At 34.1% G+C, this 22,533-nt stretch overlaps 1 long non-coding RNA gene across 1 annotated transcript in view; it reads left to right on the top strand.

The window, feature by feature from the left end:
* The window catches only part of LOC135970614 (uncharacterized), a 517,474-nt gene that overhangs the window by 147,859 nt on the left and 347,082 nt on the right, over positions 1–22,533 (top strand). The window lies entirely within an intron of this gene.

Raw genomic sequence — 22,533 nt, forward strand, 5'->3', positions numbered from 1 at the left:
ACAGAGAAGCACAGAGCACAAGCTTGGAAAAGATTTTTAGGGTTAATCTAATTTATCATCTTATTAATCAGGTATTTTTGGAATTTCCTTTTTTTTTTTTTTTTTTTTTGAGCTGCAGACTCGCTCTGTTGCCCAGGCTGGAATGCAGTGGCGTGATTTCGGCTCACTGCAACCTCCACTTACTGGGTTCAAACGATTCTCTTGCCTCAGCCTCCTGGGTAGTCGGGATTACAGGCATCCACCACCACTCCCTGCTAATTTTTATATTTTTAGTAGTGATAGGGTTTCATCATATTGGTCAGGCTGGTCTCGAACTCCTGACCTTGTGATCTGCTCACCTTGGCTTCCCAAAATACTCCCATGCATGAGCCACTGCGCCTGGCGAGAATTTGCTTTATATTATGAAAATAATAACAATTTCTCACTGACAAAAAGGAGATAATATTTTCTTTAATGACCTAGTCTCAGAAATCACATGGAGTCATTTCCACGTTGCTCAAAGTAGTTACAAATCCTCCAGGTTTAAGTGGATGGGGTTAAACCTCTTGAGAGGGCTATGTCAAGGTCACAGTGTGCAGGAACATGTGAAGGTGAAAGTTATTGCTGTGGCCACATATGTTAAGACTGTGAAATAGATTGAATGAGATACTCAAGTGTGCAAACTTGACTATAACACAAAGTGCTACAGTAATATGTAATAAAATATATTCTAAAATATATTAATGTTTCACTCTTATAGTTCTAAGAAACCCACAAAAAGGAAAAAGGGAAGGTAAGAAAAAATTACGGAGTCTAACTACATAAAATGTAGAAATTTACTCCACTTTACCTAAATTCAAATTATTGCGTGTTTTTTGAAGTTATGGGTGAAACTGACAGATTAATATAGCATTCTCCAAGTAATAAAGACTTTATTCTTTAGGACTGATAACAGCCCTCATTGGTAAATATTATTATTAATGTTTTATGGATAGGAAGCTGAGGGTCAGAGGCCATATTTTCTTTAATGACCTAGTCTCAGAAATCACATGGTGTCATTTCCACGTTGCCCAAAGTGATTACAAATCTTTCCAGATTTAAGTGAATGGGGATACAGATTTAACTTGTGTGAATTTTTACATAATGGAGACAGCACATCTAGATCAGCTGTTTCCCCACTACTCATATTTCAGTTTCAGAAAAAAATATTTTCTACATTGAATCCCATTTACTGAATTTTTCTCCACAGTTTCCTAAATACTTTTGGTCATTTATGTTTTTCTGGTACTTTTCAGTAGTGCTATACTTTGTAATAGAATATGTTGACATAAATCTGTAATATAATTACTATTAGCTTGAGAATGAGAAAATATCATTTGTGTATTATCTGCAATGAGCCAGGCACTGATCGAGATGTTTTCATGTATATTATCTCACTTAGGCCTCAAAATTATGCCAGAAAATAGAGATTATTGACTTCAGTTTACATATGGGGAAACTAAAGCTTTGTTTCAGAGACTTTGGGTTTGAATCTAGAAGTTTCTGACTCTATAGTCCAGGCTTGATATTTCTAATAGAGCATGTTTAGTGAATCTAAATTGTATAAAAGCTGTATTATAAGTAGAATTAAAAGAATTTTCACCTAAACAATTCAGAATGTCAAAATTAAACTAAAGAATTCCTGGGCAGTTTCTAGTTACCTTTACAGAAGACAAGACAAAGTTTCAAGAGATATCAATCACTAATCAGGTTTTGATTTTTGGATAAAAATGTAAATTTCTTTGGACTTTTTTCCTCATCTGTAAGTAGAGAGGGTGTCCTGCTATCAACTTACTGTCTTGTAAAATCTTGTTAAGGCATCTGTTTTTGTGGCTGAAGTCACAAACTACCTTACTTTGAAAACAGCTCTTATTCCAAATATTTGCTTTCTCCTTCTCCTTCTCCGCCTCCTTCTCCTCCTCCTTCTCCTCCTCTTCCTCCTCCTCCTTCTTCTTCTTCTCCTCCTCCTCCCTCCTCCTCCTCCTCCATGTTCCTGCTCCTCCATGTTCCTCCTTCTTCTTCTTCCTCTTTCTCTTCTTCTTCTTCTTTTTGTTTGCTTTTGAATACTGTGCTTCAATGACCTTAACTCAGGCCCTGCAGTAAAAGTTTAGGGGATACAATTGAAGCTGTTCGTGGTTTGTCCATTCTATAAAAGCCACTTATCTAGGAAACTTTCAAAATGTTAAATGGTGCTGCTTTGTTGGGGCTAGGTAGTAAGCAGTTTCCCTATCATGTCACTTTCAGACTTATCCTGTTTTTAGAAATGTTCTACTGTAATTAACGAGAATTTCACAGGCTCCTTCATGGATGTCAGAGAATGGTCTGGCATTTACCGTGACAAGGCTTTAACTTTTCCAGAATTAATAAAGTGTTTTACCCTTAAGATATGTACCTTAAAATGTTTACCTCAGCATATTCCAGTGTCATTAACACCCCTGAATGTTCCATGATCATTAACTGTTTTGAAAAAATTAATATTTTTTATTCTACTACATCCACAGCTGGGATAGCACTCAGTAATCAGACTGAGAGAATAGACTGAAAGCTTGAATTCTCATCAATGCCCGATAACATGGTCTCCAGACATGCATATTATCAGAATAAGGAAGTGATGATATAATTAATACAATTCAATACAACGAGCACACTTTGAACATAATCGTAAAGCCGTGAGCTTGGCAGATAATCTAGAAGTGCTGAATAAAAAACAACTTGTTTTGTTTGACAATAGAATTATATTTGGCTATAAATATCTGCTTTGTTTATGCTTTGTATTATACATCAGTGGTACAAAATGTTTTATGCAGTATTAGAGTTCAATATAAACCTTGAAAAAGCTGGAGTACATAATTTATTTCCTTTATTGTTATAAAAATCAAGTTTCATTTAAAAATAATCAAACTTCCAGGATTGTCACTTACGGCACCACAGGAAACCTAGAAGTTCTGAGTAAAAATATTTATTTTGAGAAACAACATAATTATATTTGGCCATAAATGTTCACATAGTTTAGGGCTTACATTTTATATTTAGATGATTTCTCATATTTAACTATTTGAAACATGAAGTCTCCTTACTGTGAGGGAGCAGTCACTTTAGGCATGCCGCATTCAGAAAGGATGACACGTGTCTAAACTGTCCTCAGGCACACCTGTGTGCTCTAAGCTATGCACTTAATGGTCTGGTGACATAGTTTAAAAAATTATTTAAAGTTGCTCAAAAATTGTAGCAAACTCCCTAAGGGAAATGGTTTGCATTAAAAAAATTAGGTTTAGATAATTCCTGTAAATTCTGTGTTTGCCTCTATTTTAACATATGAGAATATTTCTTCCAGGTTGATGAAGTTTATGCCTTTTTTTTTTCCAAATGTAAAAATATAACAATAGATAAACTGTATATTATTTCAAATTCCCAAAGGGAACACAGTTTATAGAGATTTTTTTCTAATATAAGAGTTATTCAAATAAATAAAAATGTAATAGGAAACTTCCTGGATATAAAATATTCAATAGTTGGTGAGATAATATAGACTTTTTTCATTTTCAGACCTGATGCTTTGTTTAATTTTTAAACATGTTTTAGTCTTTAGATTTGCAATTGTCAATCAAAAATGCAAGCTATCTTTTTTTGGAAGGCACAGTGCTGTAGATAAAAGTATATTTTGCATTCACAAAATTATTCACATATACTTTTTCATTTTAGTCTCAACAAGCCAGGCAGAGTAGTTATTATCTATTTTACATAAGGAAAAAAAAAATCAATGACTTATATAAAAGTGACACCATAATAGCAGGTCATAGTGGTGCATACCTGTAGTCCTAACTCAGGAGGCTGAGGCAGGAGGACCCCTTGAGCCCAGGAGTTTGAGACTATAGTTAGTTATGATCATGCCACTGCATTCACAGCCTTGAAAACAGAGTGAGACCCTGTATCTTAAAAAAAAAAAAAAAAGAGACTGTAATAACTAGAAGGCATATTTTTTGCTGTATGTTCATTTTTTAAAAAATTTCATACTTACACCGTGATAGCCATCTGAGCCTCAGAAAGAATTGCAACTCTATATAGCTCTTATAAACTGTCTCACTTTCCTCAGACCTCTTCAAGAACCATGACGTAGATTTAACTCTCGGTAGGAAACTACCTGGCAAGTAAACGTCAACGAACAGAACAAAACAGTATTGTTGATCTGTTAAAGTTAGAGCAGATGGGTGACACCAAGAATTACAGGTAACCAAAGAAAATCCTTGATATTTATATCTATCATTACATATATTTATATCTATATTTGTAACTGTATTTGTATCTATATAATTTCTGGCATATCCAAGTAGTAGTACAGCCAATTCCATTATATATGAGGTCATATCATTTAGGGAAGTATTTTAGGGTTGAAAACCAATGGGCTAGTTCTCAGGTTCTTGTTAAATGCAGATTTCCAGGCCCCATCAACAACTGGTCACATCAGAATCTCTGTGGGTAAGACCTTAGAATTTGACCTTAATAATCTTTCAGGGAATTTTTATATACTTTAAAGTTTGAGAAGCACTGTTATTCATGGTAAAATGCAGCCATGAAAAGAAAGATTATCTGAGAATCACAGTGAAATTATAAATATCCTTTATCTTTCTTTCTCTTTCTGCTGAAATCAATGAAATAGCCAAAAGCCTGGAACCAGCAAGAAATAGGGTATACAAACTTAAAAATGATTGTCTCTTGCTGTGAAGATTTTAATCCTGGGCTCGTGACCTTTTTAAAATTTACCACCATGAACTATGTTGTTGACACTTTCAAAATGACTTTATTTTTACCTCCATGACCAGTCTTATCTTCTTTTTCTATCTTGTTATTAATTGCAAAATGAGTTAAATTCAGAAATTTGAATAGACTTCCCATAAATAATTTCCATATGCATTCTTAATTATAGGATTAGTAAGTAGAACTGGGAATAAAATGTCATGAATTTAAATGCATGATGGAAAAATGTTTACTCATTTATTAGATCTATATTAAATGCCTGTTACATGAAAGTCTTAAGACACATACAATGAAATAATAAAAACTAGCACTCACTTTGTCTCACTTTTGAGATGGCATACATGTATAAAAATTTAATGAAAACTCTTCAGTAAATCTCTAATTAAAGGTTGAGACAGAATGTGCTTTAGCAGTTGAGAAATAGAAACCATTACTCTAAGTTCAATTTGATATGAAGACTTCACAGACAATACAGTTGTATCTGAACCTCTAGTAAAATGAAGAAATTTCAAAAAACAGTGAGAAACAGGCATAATATTCTAGACTTACTAAACCTTTCTACTTCAAGTGGGAAAAAAAATTTGGTTTTAGAATATCCTTCAATACATAATACCCTTAACATAATATTTCAGATTGGGTGTGACCAAGACAGACTATTTTTTGTCATAATACAGTTCCAGGTGGTGGTTGTTGTTGTTTTCAGGAATTTCTTAGTATTTTCCAAGTAATTTTCCCTTTATAAGGTAAATAAACAAAGCATGCAGCAAATCTGAATGGATACATTAATATGCAGCCTGATGAGATTTTAGGACTGTGACATTGATGGGTCCTGCCTTTGTCAGGTTTGGTCCAGGACTCACTATGTGACTGGTCTTGAGGGCTGTGGATTGTAAATGGGCATCAGACAGAACAGCTACTAGAGCTGAAGAAATCATATTTTATATTTATCTTCAAAGTTTCATAACCATTCCCCAGAACTCAATTAATTCAGATATTTCTTCATTAAGATTTCTACAGAATTCCAGTGATCTGTGAAAATGACCTTATTTTTCGCTTTATATAGATCATTTTAAATAGAAACATATTCATCTTTCTATTAGCAGAAATGCCAAGGGAACAGTATTTTGGAAGATTTTACATAAACATGCTCTTACCTCACATTTCTTTACCACAGTATATCCCTTTTTATCATGGCTTTCAGCCATTTCAGAAAACAAAAACTTTATCCTTTAAACATGAGTTATTGGTTTCTTAATATATCAGATACTTTAGTGTGTTCTGACAAGAGCATTAAAGAAATAGGCCGGGTGTGATGGCTCACACCTGTAATCCCAGCACTTTGGAAGGCCGAGGTGGGTGTATCACCTGAGGTCAGGAGTTCGAGACCAGCCTGGCCAACAAGGTGAAACCCTGTTTCTACTAAAAATACAAAAATTAGCCAGGCATGGTGGTGCATGCCTTTAATCCCGGCTATTGAGGAGGCTGAGACAGGAGAATCACTTGAACCCAGGAAGTGGAGTTTGCAGTGAGCCAAGATCGAGTCACTGCACTCCAGCCTGGGTGACAGAGACAAGACTCTGTCAAAAAAAAAAAAAAAAAAAAAAAAGAGAGAGAGATACAGAGACAAATAGACTGTGGCTGTGGCTTCTAGGATTTGGTAGACTTTGATGTGGGCTGAAGGGTTATTTCAGGAAATGAGAAAAGGCAAAGAGAATAATAAAAAGCTTCTATGCTTTATAGAGTTGTAGAGTTGCACTATACTTCTTCCCATAAACAATATTACTGTCTTCAATTTGATGACACTTCTCCACCCTCCACCTCCTCTCCATCCCCTGTTTCCTTCACCACAGGGAAATGGTTAAAAGCAGAGTGCCTTTATTTCTATCTAACAACCAGAGTCATAGATTTATTATTGCTTTGGCAGTGATAAACTAGAAGAAAGGACTTGAAATACTAGGACTGAGTGTTTGTACCAAGAGCTTATTTCTGTTTGTATATCACTTACTCAGTAGCAAAAATAAAAATAAATAAAATAAATAATAATAAAAAAAAGGAGCACTTGAAATGAGATAAATACATGAGGCTGTGAGGATGGTGAGCCAAACTTTATCTTGGATATTAACATTCAGATAAATTTATGTTGTCAAATACATAAAAACAGTGAGGTTGACAAAAATTAGCTACATATTCATATATAATATATTCAATAAAATAAATAAATTATTAATTATTTCAGCAAAGTTAATTCAGCATGTTCAAACATGCTTTTTCAATTACTTAATTGCTTTAATCTCATTACAAACAGGCTTTAATAGAGCATGTGTTTAATATTTTATAAAACACTAATAAACATTCCATAAATAACGAATAGCTTGTGAAGGGATGAGGCAATTTTATCAGTGTTGTGAGATTTTCAAAAGTCTTAAAAGAAAAAAAAAAAGAAATATAAGGTTGATGCTGTGGCTCATGCTTGTAATCCCAGCACTTTGGGAGTCTGAAGCAAGAAAACTGCTTGAGCCCAGAAGTTCAAGATCAGTTTGACAACATAGTGAGACTCTGCACTCCAAAAAAAAAAAAAAATTATCCAGATGTGTTTGTGGTTAGTCCCATCTACGTGGGAAGCTGAGGTGGGATGATCACTTGAGGAGTTCAAGGCTGCAGTGAGCTGTGAATATGCCACTGTACATGTGATCATGCCTGGGTGACAGAGCAAGGCCCTGTATGAAAGAAAGAAAGAAAGAGAGAGAGAGCGAGAGAGAAAGAAAGAAAGAAAGAAAATAGAATTTTAAAAAGAATCAGCATTATTAACACCATATGAATTACCAGCAATAGATCTCTTTCCTCTCTTATTCTCATATTTTAAGATAACAACTTTAGTCAGACAAGCTCATGAGATAAAAAATCATTTTATCAAAGTAAAATCATATTTGTATGTAATGACAGTAGTAAATCCTTATGTGTCAATAATAACCTTAAATATAAATGGATTAAGTTCTTCAACTAAAAGAAAGAGAGTGACTTAATATAAAAAGTCTATTTGCTGTCTATAAGAGATTCACCTCACCTTTAAAGGTGAGCATAGACTGAAAGCGAAGGAATAGAAAAAGGTATTTCATGCAAATGGAAACCAAAAGTGAGCAGGAGTGGTCATTTTTATATGAGATTAAATAGACCAAGTAGAAAACTATAAACAGAAAACAGAAAAGAAGACCTTTATGTATTAATGAAATATTCACTTCAAAGAGGACATAACAATTGTAAATATCTATGTACCCAATTCCAGAACACACAAATATGTAAGGCAAATATTAATAGATCTAAAAGGAGGGAAGGGGTAGACTATAATATAATAATAGAGTATTTCATCATCCCACTTTCAACAAAGGACAGAACATCTAGACAGAAAATCAACAAAGACACATTGGAATTAAACTGCACTATAGACCAAATAGATCTATAAACATTTACAGACCATTTCATCCATCAGCTACAAAATAAACATTCTTCTCAACTGCATATGCAATATTTCCCGGGAAAAATAACATATTAGTCACAAAACAAGTATTAACAAATTTAAGAATTATAAAACTATAAATCACAACAATAAGTACTCTGGAAATCTTACCAATACAAGGAAATTAAATAATATTCCACTAAATAACGGATGGATCAATGAAGAAGTTAAAAGGAAAATAAATTGACACAAAGGAGAATGAATATACCAAAACCTATAAGGCACAGCAAAAGCAATTCTAAGAGAAAAGTTCATAACAATAAATTCTCCCATCAAAACAGAAGAAAGATTCTAATAACCTAATTATGCACCTCAAGAAAACAGAAAAACAAGAACAAATCAAACCCCAAAATGGTAGAAGAAAGAAATAAAAAAATTCAAAACAACAACAGGATGAAGAGTTAGTTTTTTGAAAAGATAAACAAAATCAACAAAACTAGTGAAACTAAGATTAAAAAGAGAAGATCCAAATAAATAAAATAGGAGATTAGAAAAGGAGACAACTGATCCCACAGGATCATAAGAAACCATTATAAACAACTGTATGTCAAAAAATTAAAACCATTAGAAGTTTATAAATTCCCTGAATGCATATAATCTATTGAGATTAAATTATGACGAAACAGAAAATCTGAACAAACCAATAATGACTGAGGAAATAAAATCAGTAATAAAACGTGTTCCTTCAAAAAAAAGCCCTGGACCTGATGGCTTCACTGCTGAATTCTACCAAACATTTAAAGAAGAAATAATATGAATTCTCTTCAAACTATTGAAGAAAATTAAAGAGAACAGAATACATCCCAACTTATTTTTCAAGGCTAGTAATACCATGATTCCAAAACCAGACAAGAATACAACAACAACAAAGAAAACTACAAGCCAATATATCTGATGAATATAGATTCTAAGATTCTCAACAAGATACTAGCAAACCAAATTCAACAGTGCATTAAAAAGACAATTTAATATAATCAGGTGGGATTCATCCCAGGAACGTAAGGATAGTTCAACATACACAAATTAACAAATTTGATACACCATCCTAACAAAAAGAAAGACAGAAAACATAAGATTATTTAAACAGATACCAAAAAAATTGATGATTTAACATTTATTCATAATAAAAACTCCCAAAAACTCTACAAAAAATAGGTTTAAAAATAATGTACTTCAACACAATAAAGTCCATACATGACAAACTCACAGCTAATAGCACAGAAAATGAAGAAAAGCTGAAAGCATTTTCTCTAAGAGCTGAAGCAAGACAAGGAGGCCTACTGTTACCACCTTTATTGAACATAATAATAGAAGTCCTAGTCAAAGAATTCAGGCAAGAGAAAGGAAGAAAGGGCATACAAATTAGAAAGAAGGAAGTCATATTGTCTCTATTTGCAGATTACATAATCTATATGGAAAACTCTAAGGAAATAAATTTATCCACCTACAGCCAACTGATTTTTAACACAGAGGGCAAGAACATACATGAGGGAAAGGACAATCTAATGCACAAATTGTTCTGGGAAAATTGGATATCCACATGGAGAAGAATGAGACTAGGCCCCTACCTCCCACCATTTTAAGAAAATCATCTAAAAATTGATAAAAATTTAAATGTAAATCCTGAAATAATGAAACTGCTAAAGGAAACAAGAGAAATGCTTCAGAACATGAAGTGGGCAAAGACTTTTAAAATAAGACCTCAAAATCAGAAGCAACACAAGCAAAAGTAGACAAATGAGATTACATCAAGCTACAAAGCTTTTGCACAGCAAAGGAAACAACAGAGGGAAGAGGATAAAATGAATAAGAGAAAGTATTTGCAAACTATACATCTGACAAAGGGTGAATATTTAAAATATAGAGAAAACCTCACAGCAAAAACAAAAACAAAAAACCAAATAACCCAATTTGAAAACGGGCAAATGTCCTTAATAAACATGTATCAAAAGAAGACATTCAAATGGCCAACAGGTACAGTAAACAATGCCCACCACCACTAATCATCAGGGAAATGCAAATCAAAACCACAATGAGAGATACCACTTCATTCCAGTTAAAATGGCCACTATCAAAAAGGCAAAAGAAAACAAATGTGGGCAAGGGTGTAGAGAAAGGGAAGATTTCCATACCATTCGTAGGATCATAAATTAGTACAGCCATTACAAAAAATAAAAATAGAAGAATAAAATTTAAAAATGGAAGTAGTATATTATCCACCAATCCCAGTACTAGGTGTCTATCCAAAGGAAATAAAATCAATAGGTTGAAGAGATACCTACACTCCCATGTTTATTGCAGCACCATTAACAATAAGCTAGATAGGAAGTCAACCTAAGCATCCACAAGCAGATGAATGGACAAAGGAAGTGTTATGTGTATATACAAATCTATTCAGCCATAAAAAAAAAGAAATATATTGATTTGCAACAACATGGATGAACCTGGAGATATTAAGTGAAATAAGCCTGAATCAGAAATGCAAATGAATCTAACTCTTAAAAAACATAGTTGATATTATAGAAGCAGAGTAGAACAATGATTACCAGAGACTGAGGAGCAGCAAAGTAAAAGAGAGATGGAGGAAAATTTGGTCAACAGGTACATAGTTACAGTTAGATAGGAGGAATAAGTTCTTGTGTTCTATTGCACAGCAGAGTGACAATTGTTAACAGTAGAATAGCTAGAAGAGGGACTTTTGAATATTTCCACCACAAAAAAAGATAAATGCATGGGGTAATAAATACACTAAATACCTTGAGTTGATCATTATAAAACATATATATGTATCAAAACATCAAATTGTACCCATACGTATGTTGGGTATATTGTCAGTTAAAAAATAAAAATAATAAACAATAACGTGTATATAGAATTGCTATGTGTCAAGAACTGTGATGATGGTAAAGAAGGGATGGAGGACATATTATACCACATACTAAGGCTATAGTAAGGATGTTATATAAAACAGTATAGTATTGGCTTTGAAACAGATAAAAAAGTTAAACATAAGAGAATGGAAGATCCAGAAAAGTCAAAGATCGATAGATAATTGATATACCACAAATCAGTGTAAGAAAAGGATTAACTATAAAAGAAATAACAGGTTAAATTATTTATACATATGGAATACATGTCTTTTTTTTATTACTTATATAATACCACATACAAAAATAAATTCCAGATAGACTAGGAGAGAACATGTGAAAGTCTTTCAGAAAACAATACCAGAGAAAATTGTCATGACCCTGCGTTAAGAATATATTTCTTAATTAGGACAAAAGAAAATTAGCTATTAAGGAAAACATTGACTAACTCAATTATTTCAAAATTTAGAACCATAGCTAATAAAAGACATCAGATATATGCAAATGTATATACACATATATACATGTTTCAGTGTGTATATATACACACACACTGAAAAAGTAATAGTCATAGAGATAAAACATTTCAGACATATATATCTGCAAATGACTTTAAAAAAATAATTCTGGTAATTCTGGTGAAGATAGCTGACACTAGGCAAAAAACAAATCAAAACAGACAAACAAACAAACAAAAAACAAACCTAAATCTCAAAGGTGTAACACAATAAAATTTCTCCATTAATATAAAGTGCAACTGGTGGTTGAGGTGGGTGTGGGGATGCTGTACTCCACACAATCATTTAAGGACACAAACTGATGGAATCCCTCCTGTCTTTAACACTTAGCTTTAAGGTCACTCTGATCATTAACATCCAGCAGGAGAGGGGGAAAAAGCACGAAAGAACATGCAGGGACATTATAGGCAGATGTAGACATGGTATACATTACTTCAGTCCACATCCCAGTGAACAGAATTCATTTCACTGTAAGGCAGAAGGGGAAATGTGGCCTAGAGCTGTGGTCCAGGAGAGAATGAAAATTATTTTGTGATCAACTGTCCAGACTCTGCCCCAACCTAAAATTTTAGTATTCTCCCTAGACTAAAACACCCTCATTTTCTTTCTATGAATTATCCTCCAAAGTCCCAGGTAGTTAAGTACAGCCGGATTGAGGCCCAAAGTTACGTGACATATATGCAGCTCTCTTCCCCACACCTATAGGTATTTCTTCGTGGTATTGCACCTTAGAAATGATTTTTTTTAAATAGTCTGGCTGCCCCTTATGCTAATATCAGAGTTTGATCAATATCTAAGATATTATGCCAATATCAGAAGGGGAACAGGCCCCTCTTGTAGGCTCTACAACTTTTACCTGTATCCTGTTCATGTGAATTTGGAACATGTTTGTAGTGTAAAGACTTTCTTGAGGTTTTAATAATTATAAGCTTTGTTTTAAGTTGGTGCATTTTTTTTTCTATCAATAAAATTCCCTCAAATACTTATTTGGCCTTTATCTCCTTCCACATAGTTCCATGTATCATTATGCATACTCAGGTTCATTCCTGTATATTTTTTTCTCATATTTCATTGATTTCTTTCTTTCCTCTCTGTCGTGATTTTTCCTTTTCACTGGTTTTTATAAGCCATGCAAATTCACAGGAGGTGAAAAGGCTATATCCTTAATCTGAGTTTTGCTACAGAACTGACTTAGTAAATTATTTTTAAATTTATTTTTTCTTTTAATAGGTTTCCAGGGAACAGGTGGTGGTTACATGAATAACTTCTTTATTGATGATTTCTGAGATTTTGGTGCACCCATTACTTAAGCAGTGTACATGGTACCCAATGTGCTGTTTTTTTAAATCTCTCATCCCCCTCCCACCCGTTCCCGAGTCCCCAAAGTCCATTGTATCATCCTTATGCCTCTGTATCCTCATAACTTAGCTCCTATGAGTGAGAATATATATTGTTTGATTTTCCACTCCTGAGTTACACTACTTAGAATAAAAATTTTAACTCCATCCAGGTATGCTGTAAATTCCATTATTTTGTTTCTTTATATGGCTGAGTATTATTCACATATATATAATTTTCTTTATCCACTAATTGATTGATGGGTATTTGAGCTGATTCCATATTTTTGCAATTGCAAGTTGTGCTGCTGTAAACATGCATGTGCAAGTACCTTTTTTGTATAATGACTTTTTTTCATCTGAGTAGATACCTCGTAGTGGGATTGCTGGATCAAATGGTGGATCTATTTTTAGTTCTTTAAGTAATCTCCACACTGCTTTCCATAGCAGTTTTACTAGTTTACATTCCCACCAACAGTGTAAAAGTGTTCCCATTTTTACCACATCCACACCAACATCTATTTTTTTAAATTTTTTTTAAAATTTTGGCCATTCTTGCAGGAATGAGTTGGTATAACATTGTGGTTTTGATATGCATTTCCCTGATCATTAGTTATGTTGAGCATTTTTCCATATGCTTGTTGGCCATTTATATATCTTCTTTTGAGGATTATCTATTTATGTCCTTAGCCCATTTTTTGATGGGATTGTTTGCTTTTTCCTTGCTGATTTGTTTGAGTTCTTTGTAGATGATGGATATTAGTCCTTTGTCAGACGTATAGATTGTGAAGATTTTCTCTGCTCTTTAGGTAGTCTGTTAACCCTCCTGATTATTTCTTTTGCTGTGTGGAAGCTTTTTAGTTCAGTCAAGTTCTATCTGTTTATCTTTGTTTTTGTTGTACTCGCTTTTGGATTCTTCGTCATGAAGTCTTTGCCTAAGCCAATGTCTAGAAGGGATTTTCTGATCTTCTAGAATTTTTTTAGTTTCAGATCTTATATTTAAGTCCTTGATCCATCTGGAGTTATTATTATTATTGTTTTTATCACTATTGAGACTGAGTCTTGCTTTATCAACCAGGCTGGAGTGCAGTGACCTAATCTCGGCTCACTGCAACCTCTGCCTCCTGGGTTCAAGTGATTCTCATGCCTCAGCCTCCTGAATAGCTGGGATTACAGGCACTTGCCACCACACCTGGCTAATTTTTGTATTTTAGTAGAGATAGGGTTTCACCATGCTGGCCAGGTTGGTCTCAAACTCCTGACCTCAAGTGATCCTCCCACCTTGGCCTTCCAAAGTGCTGGGATTATAGGCATGAGCCACCATGCCCAGTAAAAGCCTTCAAGATTGCAACCTTTCATATCTTTTAAAATGGAAGATAATAAAATAAAACAGCCTTAAATACATTTGATTAATAAAGCATTTTTTCTTTCATGGACTCAAGCTTAATTTATCTACTTGCATTGCTGAGAATAGATGAAGTGTCTGTAGATCAATCTCAAATGGGTTCAGTCTAAAATGGCTTTAATCTGAAGTGCATATCATAAAGTCACCAATGGACAAGATTGATTACATCTCATGCTTTCCTGGGTCACATCCTTCCTCCCCTGTTATTCGACAATTTTGAAATAGGATTTCTCTTAGATGATAATCCTATTGAAATGGTTTGGCTGTGTCCCTACTCAAATCTCATCTTGAAATCCCATGTGTTGTGGGAGGAACTCGGTGGGAAGTAACTGAATTGTGGGGGTGGGTCTTTCCCTTGCTGCTCTCATGATAGTAAATAAGTCTCATGAGATCTGATGGTTTTAAAAATAAGAGTTTCCTTGCACATGCTTTCTCTATTTGCCTACTGGCATCCATGTAAGACATGACTTGCTCCTCCTTGCTTTCTGCCATGATTGTGAGGCCTCTCCAGCCATGTGGAACTGTAAGTCCATTAAACCTCTTTCTTTTGTAAATTTCCTGGTCTCGGGTATGTCTTTATTAGCTGTGTGAAACAAGCTAATACAGTAAATTTGTACCAGTAGAGTGGGGCATTGCTGAAAAGATACCCGAAAATGTGGAAGTAACTTTGGAACTGTGTAGCAGGCAGAGATTGAAAGAGTTTGGAGGGCTCAGAAGAAGACAGGAAAATGTGGGAAAGTTTGGAACTTCCTAGAGACTTGTTGAATGGCTTTGACAAAAATGACTATCAAGTAATAGGACCAATAAGGTCTAGGCTGAGATGGTCTCAGATGGAAATGAGGAACTTGTTGGAAACTGGAGCAAAGGTGACTCTTGTTATGTTTTAGCAAAGAGACTGGTGACATTTTGCCCTTGCCCTAGAGATCTGTGAAACTTTGTACTTGAGAGAGATAATTTAGGGTATCTGACAGATGACATTTCTAAGCAGCAAGGCATCCAAGAGGTGACTGGGTGCTGTAAAAGGTATTCAGTTTTATAAGAGAAGCAGAGCATAAAAATTAGGAAAATTTATAGCCCAACAATGCAATAGAAGAAAATCTCATTTTCTGCGGAGAAATTCAAGCTGGCTGCAGAAATTTGCATAAATAATGAGTAGCTGAATATTAATCTACAAGACAATGGGCAAAATGTCTCCATGGCATGTCACAGGTCTTCACAGCAGTCCCTCCCACCACAGGCCGGATGGTCCTGAAAGGAAATGTGGTTTTGTGGGCCGAGCCCAAAATCCTGTGCTGTGTGCTGTCCAGGGACTTGGTGCCCTGCATCTCAGCTGCTCTAGTCATTCCTAAAATATCTGAGGCCCAGCTCAGGTTGTGGCTTCAGAGGGTACAAGCCCCAATCTTTGGCAGCTTCCACGTGATGTTGGGCTTATGGGTGCACGGAAGTCAAAATTTGAGGTTTGGGAACCTCCGCCTAGATTTCTGAGGATGTATGGAAATACCTGGATGTCCAGGCAGAAATTTGCTGTAGGGGCAGGGCTCTCATGGAGAACCTGTGCTGGGGCAGTGCAGAAGGGAAATATGAACTGGATGTGAGACATGGAGTCAAAGGAGATCACTCTGGGATTCTAAGATTTGACTCCCAGCTGGATTTTGGACTTGCATGGGGCCGATAGTCCCTTAGTTTTGGCCAATTTCTCCCATTTGGAACAGCTGTATTTACCCAATGCCTATAAGCCCATTGCATCTAGGAAGGATTTTGATTTTACAGGCTCATAGGCAGAAGCAACTTGTGTCTCAGATGAGACTTTGGACTGTGGATTTTTGAGTTAATGTTGAAATAAGTTAAAATTTTGTGAGACTGTTGAGAAGGTATGATTGGTTTTGAAATGTGAGGACATGAGATTTTGGAGGGGCCAGGGGCAGAATAATATGGCTTGACTATTCCTCACTGAAATCTCATCTTGAATTCCTATTTGTTTAGGAGGAACCCGGTAGGAGGTAATTAAATCGTGGGGGTGAGTCTTTTCTGTGGTGTTCTCATCACAGTGAATAAATCTCATGAGATCTGATGGCTTTAAAAATGGGAGTTTCCTTGCACAAGCTCTCACTCTTTGCCTGCAGCCATCCATGTAAGATAAGGTATGACTTGCTCCTTCTTGGCTTCCATCATGATTCGAAACCTCCCCAGCCATGTGGAATTTTAAGAGACTGTAGCAAGAGTCATCTTTGTTCTAGTTTCCAACAAGTTCCTCATCTTCATCTGAGACCACCTCAGCCTGGACCTTATTAAACCTCTTTCTTTTGTAAATTGCCCAGTCTCGGATATGCCTTTATCAGAAGTGTGAAAATGAACGAATACATCTACTATAAACTCTATTGAGAATGTGATTGAACAAAACATCTAATCACTAGACAACTTACTAATTACAGCCCAGGAACAATATACAAAAGGAGTTCTTCATAATTGGAATTCTGAATACTTAAAAAAAAAATAACATGTGCATAAGAAGAGTGTAGGTAGGCTTGCTATCACAGGACGTTCGTTCTGTGCATTCATTTACAGAAGGAATTCCTATTTCTGACATTTTGATTTTGTGATCCTGGCCTTAGTTCCATTAAAAATTTCCATGGTTTTTGAACAGATTCTAATTTAAAATGAATTTTAATTCACTTGATATGGAGGAATTTCAGGAAAATTAAAATAGCCCTTAAGGGAAAACATAATGGAATTTAGCAAACTAGAATTAGGAACCTCTGACCGAATTACTTTATTTTCTTTTCATTTGAAATACATTCTTATTTTTCTTCTTAATTCAGTCTAATATATATATTAACACTAAAAAAGAGGTTTGTTCTTTAACTTTCTCATTGTGAATTATCCATTTGTCTTATTATCACAAACATATCCATATGTGCCTTTATTTATAATATATAATAAATGTACACATATAAAATAATGGTTCATTATTTTTCATATTGAAATACAACACATTGTTTCCCCAAATAAAACTTTAAAATCAGCTTTACTTACAGTGCTTCATAAAATGCTTTAAAAATGCATTCTAATTTTATTATTATGCAAACATTGTGAAAGAAGCACGTAGTCAATATTTAATAGATAAAGATAACTAGTGAGAGGCTAAGGTTATGAGGAGCATCTAAGAAGTCTACCTACCACACTTACTCATTTTCTTTTATACTGATTCATCAATAATATGGGGGCCTATATAATAATGTGTAATATATTGTACTTTTTTTGTTCTAAGCATTTGAAAACATATTTCTGGGATATTTATATTATAGAGCAGAGAAAAATCTCATTACTCCAATTGAGGAGAACAAATGAGTTTTTAAAATACTCCACAGGCTATAATTAACTTTTAAAATCCCCGGTTAACAGATTTCTTTAGCAATTCAACTGCTATTTAAATTCACTTTATTTTATGCAAGGACATTTAAAAACCACTGGCCGAAAGTTAATGGACAATAACAATCCTGTTAACTTTTGAGAAATTATAGTCATTTATAAATGAGTGCTTTGACAAAAACATTTTGTGAGCTGTCCAAGCAAGAGATAAGTTTTCTTTCTGATATATTTGCTTTTGCATTTTTTCTGTAGATTTTGGGCCACACGCTGACATCTACTGACTTCCAATTTAGATCCTGATTTATTCATCTAAATGAAAGAATTGAACATTCTAGTTTTAGCTGGAGGTCACTTTGAAGCAAACAATTCTAGAGATGTCAAGAAAGAAAGGAAGAAAGGAAAGAAGGGAAGGATAGAAGGGAGGAAAAGACATCCTATACAGTTCCAATATCTGTGTATCAAGTACTGTGTGTTCTCCTTTTCATTCTCATTAGCATCATGATAATTAATATACTTATCCAGTATTTATAGTGCGGGCTTTTCATATATCTTCTCATTAAAAAACTTTGAGACAGCCACACACATGTTTTGTAAATGAGGCAAATGAACCTTAAAGAGGGTAAATAACTTTTCCAAGATTTTAAAATTAGTAAGAGGCAGAACCAGACTTCACATCCAACAGTGGCTTTTCCTTACAAAATCATATTAGGAAAACAAAGAACTTTCTTAGGGGCAACTACAACAAATGAAACAAGCATAACTAAAATATTACGAGAGAAAAAAATCAATCTCTGTCAATCTCACTTCAAATCATAACTCAGGCAGAAATTGCTGCTTTCATCAAATGGGCAAATGCTTCTTTCCTTTGACTCTGTGGGACTTTCTGTTCTCTAAAGCAGTTTCAAGGAAGGTGGGGAGAAATCAACTTCAGTAGGTTGAAAGTAGTGGTTCTTGCCCAATATTAGAACAAGCAGATTCATTTCCAATACAACAGGTGCTTTCTAGGTGCATGTTCAGTATTTATTTTCAAACACTGAACTGACAATGCTGAAGTGAAACAGAACGAAATCGTTCTAGCTTGTGCACTTCTTATGTGTCATTTGCCACTTAACCTGCTTGAGCCCTTTTTTCACTTATAAAATTCAATTATATTATTAATATATCTGAACTCTCTTCTGCAGTTTTTATGTAAATTTTTAAAAAATAAATATGTTAAATTACCTATATAAATTATAAGATACTACAAAAATATCAGACATTACTTAGTATTGCTTCATGGGAAAATCAGGAATCTGGGTGTCAGAAAATCTGAGTTTTATTTCAAGTTTGGTTATTAGATGTGTTACTTTATATAGTCCACTAATTTTTCTCTATCCCAGTTTTTTCTTCTACTAAACAATCTGTAACATCCTAAGTCTTGCTACAAGATAGAGACTTGAAAATAAATACTCCTATTTCTAGTGCATTTTTAAAAGAGACCAGTTTTCTTTAAACTTTATTCTTGGTAAGTCTGTCCCCAAAGCCTCTAGTTTTCATGATTTTCCTTAGAGAGACTTTGTTTAAAATAATGTGTTTAACAAAAATAATTTGTTTAAATAGGCAGAATTGTATAGTCCTTAAATATGTATTTAAGGTAAATATTAAGGTAAGGTAAATATTAAGGTAGACCTAATTAGGAATGTTCAAGAGTTTTATATATACAGGAAAAGAACTTAGTGAAAACATTTTTTTCCATATGTTTTAAAGTGGAATTGTTAAATGAATCAATACTCTGTGAGACTTCTGTTAAAATGATAGGACTTTCAACAATTACATCTCACAGACTGTTGTAGCGTTAATTAAATACAATCAGAGATCTCATGGCTTCTGAAATGCAAGACATCTTTCCCAGTAAAGAATCATGAGATCACTGCCTGTGCAGTAGAATGAAAGACACACAGACATAGACACCCACCCACACACACACACACAGAGAGAGAGAGAGAGAGAGAGAAAGTTTTCAAATAACTATCAAAGGAAGTGCTTTCAGTATTATCAATTTATTTGGCTAGTAACTATTATTTAGATTTTTTCTTTTTCCTTTTCTATAGATTCACTTACTGCCTGTCATTATAAAACTTAATTTGTAAGCAGATGCCTTTATCTGAAACTACATAATTTTTCCCAGAGTGTTAGGGGAGAAAAAAAACTATGTATTTATATTAAATTTGGTATATTTATCACATTTGTACCTATATTGATATTTCCAAGCCTCTTTATAATTTTAACATTCATATTCTGAGTATCTAGAAAAATGAATTTTGGCAACAGACTTAAAATACAGAATTAAAATACAGGAGATTTTGAAGTTTTCTTGCACCTCCAGCCTTACCAATCCTTAGCTCATGGTTAAGTGCATAGTCTCTTTGTCTCAAATATTTCAAAAAACTCATAAATGTCTAAAAAGAGATTGATTCTTTGGTCTCCTAACATCAGAGAGTAGGCCCAGAGTCATGTAATTACTAGACGTATGTATAATATTGAGCGGATCAATAAATCCTTTTTCACTTTAGTTTCATAGTTCTATGATCTGAAGTTTATTTGAAGCAGCAAATCCCTGTGAGTTCTGGTTCACACTCTGTTTTCAGAAATGATTTGGTCTCTCTGATATAAGGCGTGTCTATACCTTCTGAGGTTTTAATAAACTGAATCCTTCATGTCCCACAAACTTCTAATCATGCCTGGGGCTAACCTCTGGGTTGAGACATGAGGTTTCTTTTATGCTAGTTTCCATCTCTTGAGACACAACCTTCACTCAGATTTATTGCATTACTGGATTCATCTCTTTTGGCACAATACAATATAAAAGTTTTGTGTCACTTAGGTTACGTCATATTTGAAGTCATAGCAATAGTGCTCAGCTTACCTATTCAGAAAAGTAGGTCATGAGGCTCAAGGATCTTCATCTCATTAGGAAAAAACAGAAATACTTTAAAAATTCTATTAAACAATTCTATTAAACAATTCTATTAAAAGTAATTGTGATGGCCTTACATCTTATTTATCCTTGTATTTATATTTGAGTTGAGAATTTTCATAAATGATGAGAATATTGGTATTTTTGATGAGCAAGAAATAATTTAAGCTCATCCATGCTAAACAAAACATAAGAAAAAAAATCTTACACTATACCTAGCAATTCACAGACTGGACCACATAGATTGGCTCCAGCATATCCAGAAGAATTAAGAGTTCCACCAAGTATTTCCTAGAAATTCCAAGGACAAATCCAAGGCCTAATGTAGTATAGACATAAGCAAGATAGTTTGTGAGGTGACATAGATAAATATCTGAATAATAGTACTATACATTATTTTGGTTTAATTTAAGAAATCCTCAACGTGCCTGCCTGCACTTTCTTTAGTAAATTTATCTCAATTTTTGACTCTTGATTAAATAATTTAATCTTTTTATTTTCTTCACCTCTTCCTTTAATAATGAACCCTAGCATTTTCTGAAAGGTCCTCACTAATAATTACCATTCCAGGTAGAGAAAGAAAGGCTAAGTAAGCTTCAATTCTGTTTTCAACTAAAATAATTACCTTTCTACTTCTAAGAATGAGGAGTAATAACAATAGTAAAAGAACAGCAGGATGCAGGCCTCACTGGATTGTTTTTCTATTGCTGAGACTTAACTTTCAGCCTCTGAGCATCTTTCAGATTAATCAATGACCCATGAATTAGCCTATTCCTGGTTCTTGTATTCAAGTGTCTTGACATTATAAGTGACTCAATACAGGGAGATAATAAATGCCCCATCTATATGAATGGAATTCATAATGGAGAAATTGAGTTGAAAACTCTCAGCACTTAATCCTGTTTTATGTGCAATAGTTACACTGATGTAAGAAAACTCAAAATTCCTTTTTATAATGAAATAGCCATGCTGATAATTAAAGGAGAATGTTTAACTTCTTAAATTGCAAGATATATTTTCTTCTTGAGAAGAATGTAAAATCGTGTTAAAGTTAGCTTTAGGTAAAATAGAAAAGAAAAGATTAATTATTTTTTGCATATTTGCATATCTTAAATGCATGTTCATATGATCATTGTTGTCGCTAATTAATTAATTAATATTGTGGAAAGACTGAATGAAGAAGTGGTAGGTGTTTCAGCACCCACCTCCTCTTTTTGTGAAGTGTGTAGTCTAAGAGAGAAAATGAAATGAAACACAACCTTTTAATAGAGCACAATGCGGGTAATGTTCACAAAGAACAGTGTATTATAAGAGTAAATATAAATCAATCCACCGCCATTGCTGTGGAGATCAGCATCAAATGCAAAGGGCAGACTGATATGTATGATATTTGTGCTCTAAACCAGGGATCTGCAAACTTTTTTTGTAAAGGACCAGGTAGTAAAGATTTTAGGTTTTGTAGACCATGTGGTCTCTATTGCAGACACTCACTTTTACCATTTTAGTACAACAGCAGTCATAAAGTAAACAATATATGTAAACAAATGAATGTGGTTGTATGCTAATACAACTTTGTTTATGAATACAATTTTGATCATATAATTTTCTTGTATCGTTTTTATGTTGTTTTTTTCAATTGTTCAACAACGTGAAGCCCTTTGTTAACTGGCAGGTTATATGAAAACAGGTGGTGTTGGCCGGGCGCGGTGGCTCAAGCCTGTAATCCCAGCACTTTGGGAGGCCGAGACGGGCGGATCACGAGGTCGGGAGATCGAGACCATCCTGGCGAACACG

Source organism: Macaca fascicularis, chromosome 4 (assembly GCF_037993035.2).
Source record: "Macaca fascicularis isolate 582-1 chromosome 4, T2T-MFA8v1.1".
Lineage (NCBI taxonomy): Eukaryota > Metazoa > Chordata > Mammalia > Primates > Cercopithecidae > Macaca > Macaca fascicularis.